The 9,932-nt window shown below is 47.4% G+C and overlaps 1 long non-coding RNA gene across 1 annotated transcript; it reads left to right on the top strand.

The window, feature by feature from the left end:
- Positions 1 to 5,418: 5,418 nt before the first annotated feature.
- Positions 5,419 to 9,594, top strand: LOC116457790 (uncharacterized). The gene is made up of 2 exons (XR_004245107.2): positions 5,419 to 5,936; positions 9,324 to 9,594. It is a non-coding gene; the product is annotated as an uncharacterized LOC116457790 (long non-coding RNA).
- Positions 9,595 to 9,932: the final 338 nt, after the last annotated feature.

Below are 9,932 nucleotides of genomic sequence, written 5' to 3'. Positions count from 1 at the left end.
CAGGCATGCACTGCCACTCCCAGCTAATTTTTGTATTTTTAGTAGAGACGGCGTTTCACCATGTTGACCAGGCTGGTCTTGAACTCCTGACCTCAGGTGATCTACCCTCCTCGGCCTACCAAAGTGCTGGGATTACAGGCGTGAGGCACCGCGCCTGGCCAGCAAGTGACTTTTTATAATAATTGAACAACTGAATCACTTTAGTCTATGGCACAAAGCACAGTTAACAGTGAAGAGATCTGATGTCATTTCCACCAAACTAAGATTTCGTGGCTGTCTGCAGACAAGCCGTAAGGCTTTGGAGGTGGGGCTTCCTCTGGTATTTAGTTACTGCTGGTCAGAAGCCTTTTAGCAATACTTCTCTCATGCTGAGGGGCCCAGGAGCCCTGAATATGGTCAAGGCATTCAAAAGAAGCTTTCTAAGACCCTGGCCTACAGGAGCATTCTCTAAAACAGCTTCAAAGAGGAGATTATAGATAATTTATTACAACCAAAATCCTAATTACCTTCTTTTGTACAGACAGGAAAATCTGCTTCCCCCTTTGGCTGATTGTGAGCCTGGTATGGGGACAATGGGTCTTCTTTTCAGATTCCAGGAAGTTTCGCTCGCTTCAACTTTCTCAAAATTAATGTTGCAGAAAGATAAATGAGTTTCACAGTAACTGAGGACTTTAGAAGTGGAGACACTGGGTGAGGGAACTAGCATAGTCCAGGGAGCTATAGAAATGCTGTTTCACAGCGTATAAGGAAATCAGTTTTTCAAATTAAAAAGCCATATATTAGAAAAGGGGATCAGGGCCAGGCGCCGTGGCTCAGCCTGTAATCCCAGCACTTTGGAAGGCCAAGGTGGGAAGATCCCTTGAGGCCAGGAGTTCAAGACTAGCTTGGGCAACATAGCAAGACCCCATCTCTAAAAAAAGAAAAAGAAAAAGAAGCCGGGTGCGGTGGCTCACGCTTGTAATCCAAGCACTTTCGGAGACTGTGGCGGGCGCATCACTTGAGGTCAGGAGTTCAAGACCAGCCTGACCAACATGGTGAAACCCTGACTCTACTAAAAATCCAAAAATTAGCTGGGCATGGTGGCATGCACCTGTAATCACAGCTACTCAGAAGGCTGAGGCAGGAGAATCACTTGAACCCAGGAGGCGGAGGTTGCAGTGAGCTGAGGTTGTGCCACTGCACTCCAGCCTGGACGACAGAGCTTGACTCTGCCTCAAAAAAAAATAAATACGTAAAATAAAATTAAAATTGAAATTAAAAAATTTAGAAAAGAAAAGAAAAAGAAAAAGAATTAGCCAGTATGGTGGTATCCCAGCTACTCGGGAGGCTGAGGCAAGAGGATTGCTTGAGCCCAGGAGATCAAGGTTGCAGTGAGCTGTGATTGTGCCACTGCACTCCAACCTGCATGACAGAGCGAGGCCCTGTTTCTAAAAAAATTGAAATAGGAGGTTGAGAAAAATAAAGAAAAATGAATAAAAGGAGATGAAAAGCAAATTAATTCAACAACACTTTTTGAGGACCTACCTCATGTCTGATTTTTTTTTATTTTATTATTATTTTTTTTTTGAGACAGAGTCTTGCTCTGTCACCCAGGCTGGAGTGCAGTGGTGCGATCTCGCCTCACTGCAAGCTCCACCTCCCAAGTTCACGCCATTCTCCTGCCTCAGCCTCCTGAGTAGCTGGGACCACAGGCGCCTGCCACCACGCCCGGCTAATTTTTTGTATTTTTAGTAGAGACAGGGTTTCACCGTGTTAGCCAGGATGGTCTCAATCTCCTGACCTTGTGATCCACCTGCCTCGGCCTCCCAAAGTGGTGGGATTAGAGGTGTGACCCACCGCGCCCGGCCTTCATGTCTGATTTTTTAAAATTGCTTCATTTGGCCAGATGCAGTAGCTCATGCCTCTAATCCCAGCACTTTAGGAGGCCAAAGCAGGAGGATCACTTGAGTCCAGGAGTTTGAGACCAGCCTGAAGAACATAGTGAGACCCGCGTCTGTACGAAGAAATAAAATTAACCAGGCATCGTGGCGTATGCCGATAGTCCTAGTTACTCAGGAGGCTGAGGTGGAAGGATTGCTTGAGCCTGGCAGGTTCAGGTTGCAGTAACCCAAGATCCTGTCACTGCACTCAGGCCTGGGCAACAGAGCAAGATACTTTCTTTTTTTGTTTGTTTTGTATTTTTTTTTGAGATAGAGTCTCGCACCATCGCCCAGGCTGGAGTGCAGTGGTGTAATCTCGGCTCACTGCAAACTCTGCCTCCTGGTTTCAGGCAATTCTTCTGCCTCAGCTTCCCAAGTAGCTGAGATTACAGGCACATGCCACCACACCCAGCTAATTTTTTATATTTTTGGTAAAGACAGAGTTTCACCATGTTGGCCAGACTGGTCTCAGACTCCTGACCTCAAGTGATCCACCTGCCTTGGCCTCCCAAAGTACTGAGATTACAGGCGTGAGCCACCACATTCGGCCACAAAACAAGACACTTTCTCAAAAAACAATTGCTTTATTTTTCTCAGCCCACTAAGAACTTGAACATTGAAGTAACAATCTCAATGAAAGATTCTTAAATCCTTTATTGCCAGCCTCAGTTTATAGTCTACTCTAGATTCATTTGTGAAGAATGAAATTATTTGTATCCACTTTAATTTGGCAGCTTGCATGGCACGGGTTTGGAGATTCTGTGCTTTAGCAGCCAAAATGTCACACGCCTTGTTATTAATAGTTCCTGGTAGCATGGGATAGAGGAAAAAGACAGGTGGACTTACAAACATTAGCTTGGCCGGGCACTGTGGCTCACGTCTGTAATCCCAGCACTTTGGGAGGCCGAGGCAGGCAGATCACTTGAGTCCAGTTGTTCAAGACCAGCCTGGGTAACATGGCAGAACCCTATCTCTACAAAAAATACAAAAAATTAGCCAGGCATGATGGCATGTGCCTGTAATACCAGCTATGCAGGAGGCTGAGGCAGCAGGATCACTTGAGCCCAGGAAGCAGAGGTTGCAATGAGCCAAGATTGTGCCACTGCACTCCAGCCTGGGCGACATAGTAAGACTCTGTCTTAAAAATAAATAAATAAATAATAAATAAGTGGCCAGGCACGGTGGCTCACACCTGTAATCCCAGCACTTTGGAAGGCCGAGGCAGGTGGATCACCAGGTCAGGAGTTCGAGACCATCCTGGCCAACATGGTGAAACCCCCGTGTCTACTAAAAATACAAAAATTAGCCGGGGGTGGTGGCAGGCACCTGTAGTCCCAGCTACTCAGGAGGCTGAGGCAGGAGAATCGCTTGAACGTGGGAGGCGGAGGTTGCAATGAGCCAAGATCACACCACTGCACTCCAGTCTGGGCAATAGAACAAGACTCCGTCTCAAAAATAAATAAATAAGTGATTTTTAAATGGATAGGATGGAAGTGAGGAAATACCCATCCTCCCGTCTAGTCTAGAGAGTAAAACATTTAAGAAAATGGACAAATGTTTAACTCTAGGGACACTGAAGAATGCTAATGTCTCTCCTTAGGCATAATTAGAAGCCGGTGCTTGCACTGTAGTTTTGAAGTCCTATTGAATACTACATAACAATGGACATTTCTTTTACAAGACTACCTGTCAGGAGATCTGAGGTTACCCTTCGATTTTTTTTTTTTTTTTTTTTTGAGATGGAGTCTCACTTTGTTACCCAGGCTGGAGTGCAATGGCGCGATCTCGGCTCACTGCAACCTCTGTGAGTGAGGTTCAAGCGATTCTTCTGCCTCAGCCTCCCGAGTAACTGGGAGTACAGGTATGTGCCACCACGCCTGGCTAATTTTTGTATTTTTAGTAGAGACAGGGTTCCACCAGGTTGGCCAGGCTGGTCTCGAACTCCTGACCTCGCGATCTGCCTGCCTCGGCCTCCGAAAGTGCTGGGATTACAGGTGTGAGCCACCGCATCTGGCCTTTTTTTTTTTCTGAGACAAGGTCTCGCTCTGTCACCCAGGCCGGAGTGCAGTGGTGTGATCTCAGCTCACTGCAGCATTGACTTCCCCAAGCTCAGGTGATTCTCCCACCTCAGCCTCCCAAATAGCTGGGACTACAGGTGTGCACCACCATGCCCAACTAATTTTTGTATTTTTAGTAGAGACAGGGTTTCACTGTGTTGCCCAGGGTGGTCTCGAATCCTAAGCTCAAGCAATTCACCCACCTCAGCCTCCCAAGGTGCCGGGATTACAGGCATGAGCCACTGCTTCTGGCCTACCCTTGGATTTTATGTTGCAAAATATTACCTACATTAGCCACACATGGTGGCACTTGCCTGTAATCTCAGCTACTCCGTGGCTGAGACACGAGAACCACTTGAGCCCGGGAGGCGGAGTTTGCGGTGAGCTGAGATCGCACCACTGCACTCCAGCCTGGGCGACAGAGCGAGACTCTTTAAAAAATAAAAAAATTACCTACAGTTTCTTATCAGAATTACTGAATCATAATGCTACAAAAGTCCCTAGAGTCATGTGTGAGTGTTTCTCAGCTGGATGACACAAGAATCAACTAAGGGTTTTCAAAAATACGTTACCTGGGCCTCCCTACAGACCAATTATATCAGAGTCTCCAGGTGGGGCCTGGGCGGCTGTAGCTAGTTAAATCTCTCCAGGTGATTCTGATGTTCCAAGAGAGGAGAATCCCTGACACCCAACCTCCAGTTTAAAGAAGAGGAACTAACCCAGGGCCCTGATAATGACTGTCCAGGAGCATGCACTAGTGGCTCCCAGGGGTGGGGCCCAAGTCCCCTGCCCCCAGGTCAGCATGCTTTGACTAAGACCACAGAGTCTCACGCAGATTCCAGATAGGAGAGAATGGTGACTTCATTCCATTTCAGAGTGCTTTTGCTTTGGTTTACTCCCAGCAGCAAATGGGCAGGGCTGGGGATGGAAGCCAAACACATAGGGTGTGTCTCCCGATACCTCTCTTAAATCTCAAGGAGACAGAGTCAGGACTGCAATATCTTATCAGTGCCTGGATGGGGAGGAGACTGCCAGGTAGGGGAGGAGAGATGTGGACTTGCTGCCTCCCATATCCCCAGTCTCCTCAGCACTTAGAAACAACTTATGCTGCCTTATAAGGCTGAAATGCTGCTGCCAGGGAGCTGTGGGGCCCAGGCCTTGAGTTCTTGGTGCACCAGCGCTTGACAGGCTCCCTTTATCTCCCGCTTGCACCGCTGGGCCTAGGGGTTTTTCTATTGTTTTTCTAAAGGCATTCCAAGTCCAGGACAATGTTAATTTAAGTTCCTCCAGGCTGAATTTTTTTTTTTTATTATTACAGAGGGGTCTCACTGTGTTGCCCAGGCTGGAATGCTGTGCACTACAACAGGCTCAATTCTCTCTCTCTCTCTTTTTTTGTCTGAGATAAGATCAGCCAAAAACAGACTCAATTCCTGACCCTCCTAGTTTTCTGAGACTGCATCCACTTTGATAGTTTCTACTGAGTCCAAATTAGAACATCCCAGCTGGTGGGCTGTCTCCCAGGAAGCCCTCGGAGAGGAGCGGTGCAGAGGGGGCATCGGACACACCCCACCCCCCCGAGTAGTGTCAGGTAGGCTTGTCTATTTACATCCTTTCACCCTTTCTGGGGAGACTATCAGACGATGTGCTCCCGCAGATGAAGAAGTAGTCCCAGGAGAAAGGAGACATGGGATACAGGGGTCCTGAACCTGGCGGCGGACAAGGGAGCTCCTGGGAGGACAGCTCCTGCCTAGCAATAGCCAGCAGCTGGTCCAGACTGCGGCCGTGACTCAGAAGAGAGACATGCAGAGGGTTATGATCACAGAGCAACGATGGTCCTTGTACGTGAAGATAAAAATGCTCAGGTGTGCCCAGGTCGAAGAAGATGAAAGTCCCTGCTTCCCAGAGTGCCCGGGGGCACTGATGATCTCTGCCAGGTCTGTTTCCACCCACTGCAGCCGTGGTGAGTCTAGAGGCAGAAAATCCAGAGCAGCCCATGCCCTTTGACCATGTTTCTGCTGGTCAGCCAGCACCTCACTCACACTACGCCCTGTGACACAACCCCAGACGGACTCTGGAGAACTCAAGGGGACGTGGAAGTCAGGCTCTGCCCAGAAGCTCCACTCAGGTCATCTTCAGGGAGCTTGCGAGCCATGGGAGCATCACTGCCCTCCCCTTACAAAGCTAGGGCTGTGCTTACTGCTCAGTTTTTTTCCAAACTAAACAATGTTTTTGAGAGATTCACAGAGAGATAAAAACAATTAAGAATAAATGCTAGGGGGTGGTTAACACAAAGGTCGGGATATTGATTACCTCTGGAGAGGAAAGGGGATGGAATGGCAGAGTGCTCAGGGGTCTCTGGAGGTGCTGGTGTCTCCAGTGTAGTCACGTGAGGTTCACTTTATTGTTTAATCTCTACATACACTTTTTTTTTTTTTTTTTCCGAGACGGAGTCTTACTCTGTCGCCCAGGCTGGAGTGCAGTGGCGTGATCTCCGCTCACTGCAACCTCCGCCTCCCGGATTCAAGCGATTCTCCTCCCTCAGCCTCCCGAGTAGCTGGGATTACAGGCACCTGCCACCACGCCTGGCTAATTTTTGTATTTTTAGTAGAGACAGGGTTTCACCATGTTGGCCAGGCTGATCTCAAACTCCTGACCTCAAGTGATTCATCTGCCTCGGCCTCCCAAAGTGTTGGGATTACAGGCATGAGCCACTGCGCCTGGCCTGTACATACACATTCTAAACCCCCTTCTCTATAAAATATTTTGAAATAAGCACTTTTAATGAATTAAGGATTGTTTTGGAAAAGAAAAAAAACTTTCTACTGGAATAATTGGCTGAGATAGAAGTAATTATGTCTTAAATGATCTAGATAATTTTATGACTGGCTGAAGCCTCAGCATCAGAAGCAAGGTCGGAACATTTTGGCTTCCTGCCAACCTTGACTCACTAAGCAAATGAATTTACCTTCAACAATATGTACAGTCCAGACGTGCATTTGTACCTGTCTCATTCTCAATATGAAATATGTTTTGAGAATTGTTTGAGGTAAAAACAACAAATGATCTCTTTTGTCCACATACTTTTCACTGTTCCTTCCTCGGCAGCCAAGTTGAATCAGCTGGCTCTTTGGTGACTTGGCACATTAAAATTAAAATTTGCTCCAGTGGACTTCACGGTGTTTTTTTTTTTTTTTCTTTGATCAGCACAGGAGCTGCAGAAGGGCATTTTGAAGTCTGGAGGTAATGCCAATTGGCCTGGGCAGGGAACAACGTGTGATTAAGCAGTGAAGGGGATAAGGGACAAATTCCAGAAGCCCTGCTTATCTCTGCTGGAATTACTGTACTGCAGGTCTCAAATCCTGAAGGAGCATGTATTTGTTTTCACCTGGAACCTGGACCACATTCAGGTGGCAGATTAAAATTAAGCCAAGTTCATTCCAGGCCATCCTAATGATTTTTTAATTAGCATCAGTGCACAATGTAGTAATTTGCAGTTCATAGTCCACTTGCAAGTTGAAATTAGAAACTGCAAGGACAGTAATATAAGTGGGAGGAGAGATTTCAGTAATCCCTTCCACAAATATGTATTGACTGCAGCTGCGCTAGTGGGTAACAATAATACAGCTAAGAGCCAAACCAAAGTTCCTCCCCTCTGGGCCTATCTTTCCAGTGGGAAGAGGGTGGAGGGTACAGTCAATAAATCCAAATATATCTATTTATGTATGCACCCATATATATATACATAAAACAAGTGGCACGTGCTGTGAAGAAAAAGCAGGGAAAGGCTCTGTAAAGGGCTAAGGGTGTGCGTGAGTGGGGTGGTTACTGTATGGAGATTGGCCAGGAAAGGCCTCTGGTAAGATGATCTCTGAAGGAAGTGAGAGTAAGTGGTGCAGCTTTTGGGAGGAAGATATTGCTGGGTAGAGGGAAGAGCAAAGGCTACGTCTCTGCGTTCCACGGTTACAAATAGAGGGTAACATTCGCCCTCCACCCCTCAATGCCTCTTTACTGTGACCTTCAGGAGCTGCAGAACTTCACTGTCCATCAGTCAGAGGCAATACCCCTGACCCTGACGCCTCTAGTTGAGAGATAGACAGAGCTGGATTTACAGGACCACAGACCTGACCTGGAACAAGACTTGCAAGTATGTCAGGGAGCTGCACGCTAACCTAGGAAGAGGCTGACCAGGTACCATTTTCTGTATGGTTATGATGAAGCAGCTGGTACAAATGTTAGGGGACAGAGGGGACAGTGGCACATGGTGGGGGAAAAGCCCAGCGCTCAGCTTCTGGTCTGGCTTTTCTACCTTAGGACCTTTTACTGTGGTCTGTGGGTCTTGGGGTCTGTGATTGGACAAATGAAGGTAGGTAGACTGGGAAGGACAGAACAGGGAACACAGATCTGCTTTGGCCAGGCATGGGTGGCTCAAGCCTGTAATCCCAGCACTCATCATGACTTACAAAAGCATTCATAATGGTGGCCTTTGAGAGCTGGGATTATGGACAATGTATATACCTTTTTGCTACTTTTATGTGAATTTCTACAAATTACTTTTTTTTTCTTTTTGAGACAGGGTCTGGCTCTGTCGCCCAGGCTGGAGTACAGGGGCACGATCTCAGTTCACTGAACCCTCCCGGGTTCAAGCAATCTTCCTGCCTCAGCCTCCCGAGTATCTGGGACGACAGGTGTGCTCCACCACGCCCGGCTAATTTTTCTATTTTTAATAGAGATGGGGTTTCGCTCTGTTGGCCAGGCTGGTCTCAAACTCCCGACTGCAAGTGATCCACCTGCCACAGCCTCCCAAAGTGCTGGGATAACAGGTGCGAGCCACTGTACCTGGCCTACAAATTACTTTAGCAACAGAAAAAGAAAGTGAGCAAAGTTATGCACAAGTGTATTAACAAACTACTCACCTGTACCTAAATCAGTCATTCCTTTTATTGAGATGGAGTTTCACTCTTGTTGCCCAGGCTGGAGTGCAAGAGCACGATCTCTGCTCACCACAACTTCCACCTCCTGGGTTCAAGTGATTCTCCTGCCATGCCCGGCTAATTTTGTATTTTTAGTAGAGACGGGGTTTCTCCATGTTGGTCAGGCTGGTCTCAAACTCCAAACCTCAGGTGATCCGCCCCCCTCAGCCTCCCAAAGTGCTGGGATTACAGGTGCGAGCCACTGCACCCAGCCACTATATCAGTCATTCTATCCAGTTCCTTTTATTTACTCCTTTCTTGTGCTAACCCACAGCCAGTACTTAAGAGTATTTAAGTCCTCTCTCCTTTCACGAGTCACTCCTTTTTGTCTTGGGACTATACTTGGAAAATTTTTATTTTTTATTTATTTATTTCAGACAGAGTCTTGCTCTGTTGCCCAGGCTAGAATGCAGTGGCGTGATCTTGGCTCACCACAACTTCTGCCTCCTGGGTTCAAGTGATTCTCCTGCCACATCCAGCTAATTTTGTATTTTTAGTAGAGACGAGATTTCACCATGTTGGCCAGGCTGGTCTTGAACTCCTGACATTGTGATCCACCCACCTCGGCCTCCCAGAGTGCTAGGATTACAGGCGTGAGCTACCATGCCCAGCCTACCTGGAGCATTATTTAAACCTTAAACCTTTAAACTTTTCATCATTGTGCTTTGTTTTCTTAAAGATTAGGAAAGGGATTGTCAGGGGATAAGACTTGCCCTCTTCTGCTGCTCTCTAGCCGTGGGCAAGTTCCTTCCACTCACCGTGTTTGTCATTTTCTTCATCTGTAAACACAGGATAATAGTAACAACGCTTCTCTCCTAGGGCCTGGATGGGGCATGCCAGTGAGGGGTCCTGAAGCTTAGGCCCCTGGGATTTGGATAGAGAAAGTCATGGTGAAGGTGGGTGTGACATTGGTGAGGTGGCATCGGACACACGTCAGGGCCTCTCCTGTCCTCTCTGTACACTCCAGACAGTGCCCATTTGTGCAG

Source organism: Hylobates moloch, unplaced genomic scaffold, assembly GCF_009828535.3.
Source record: "Hylobates moloch isolate HMO894 unplaced genomic scaffold, HMol_V3 SCAFFOLD_18, whole genome shotgun sequence".
NCBI lineage: Eukaryota > Metazoa > Chordata > Mammalia > Primates > Hylobatidae > Hylobates > Hylobates moloch.
Note: the sequence above shows the minus strand (reverse complement) of the source record. Positions and strands in the feature narration are given on the sequence as shown.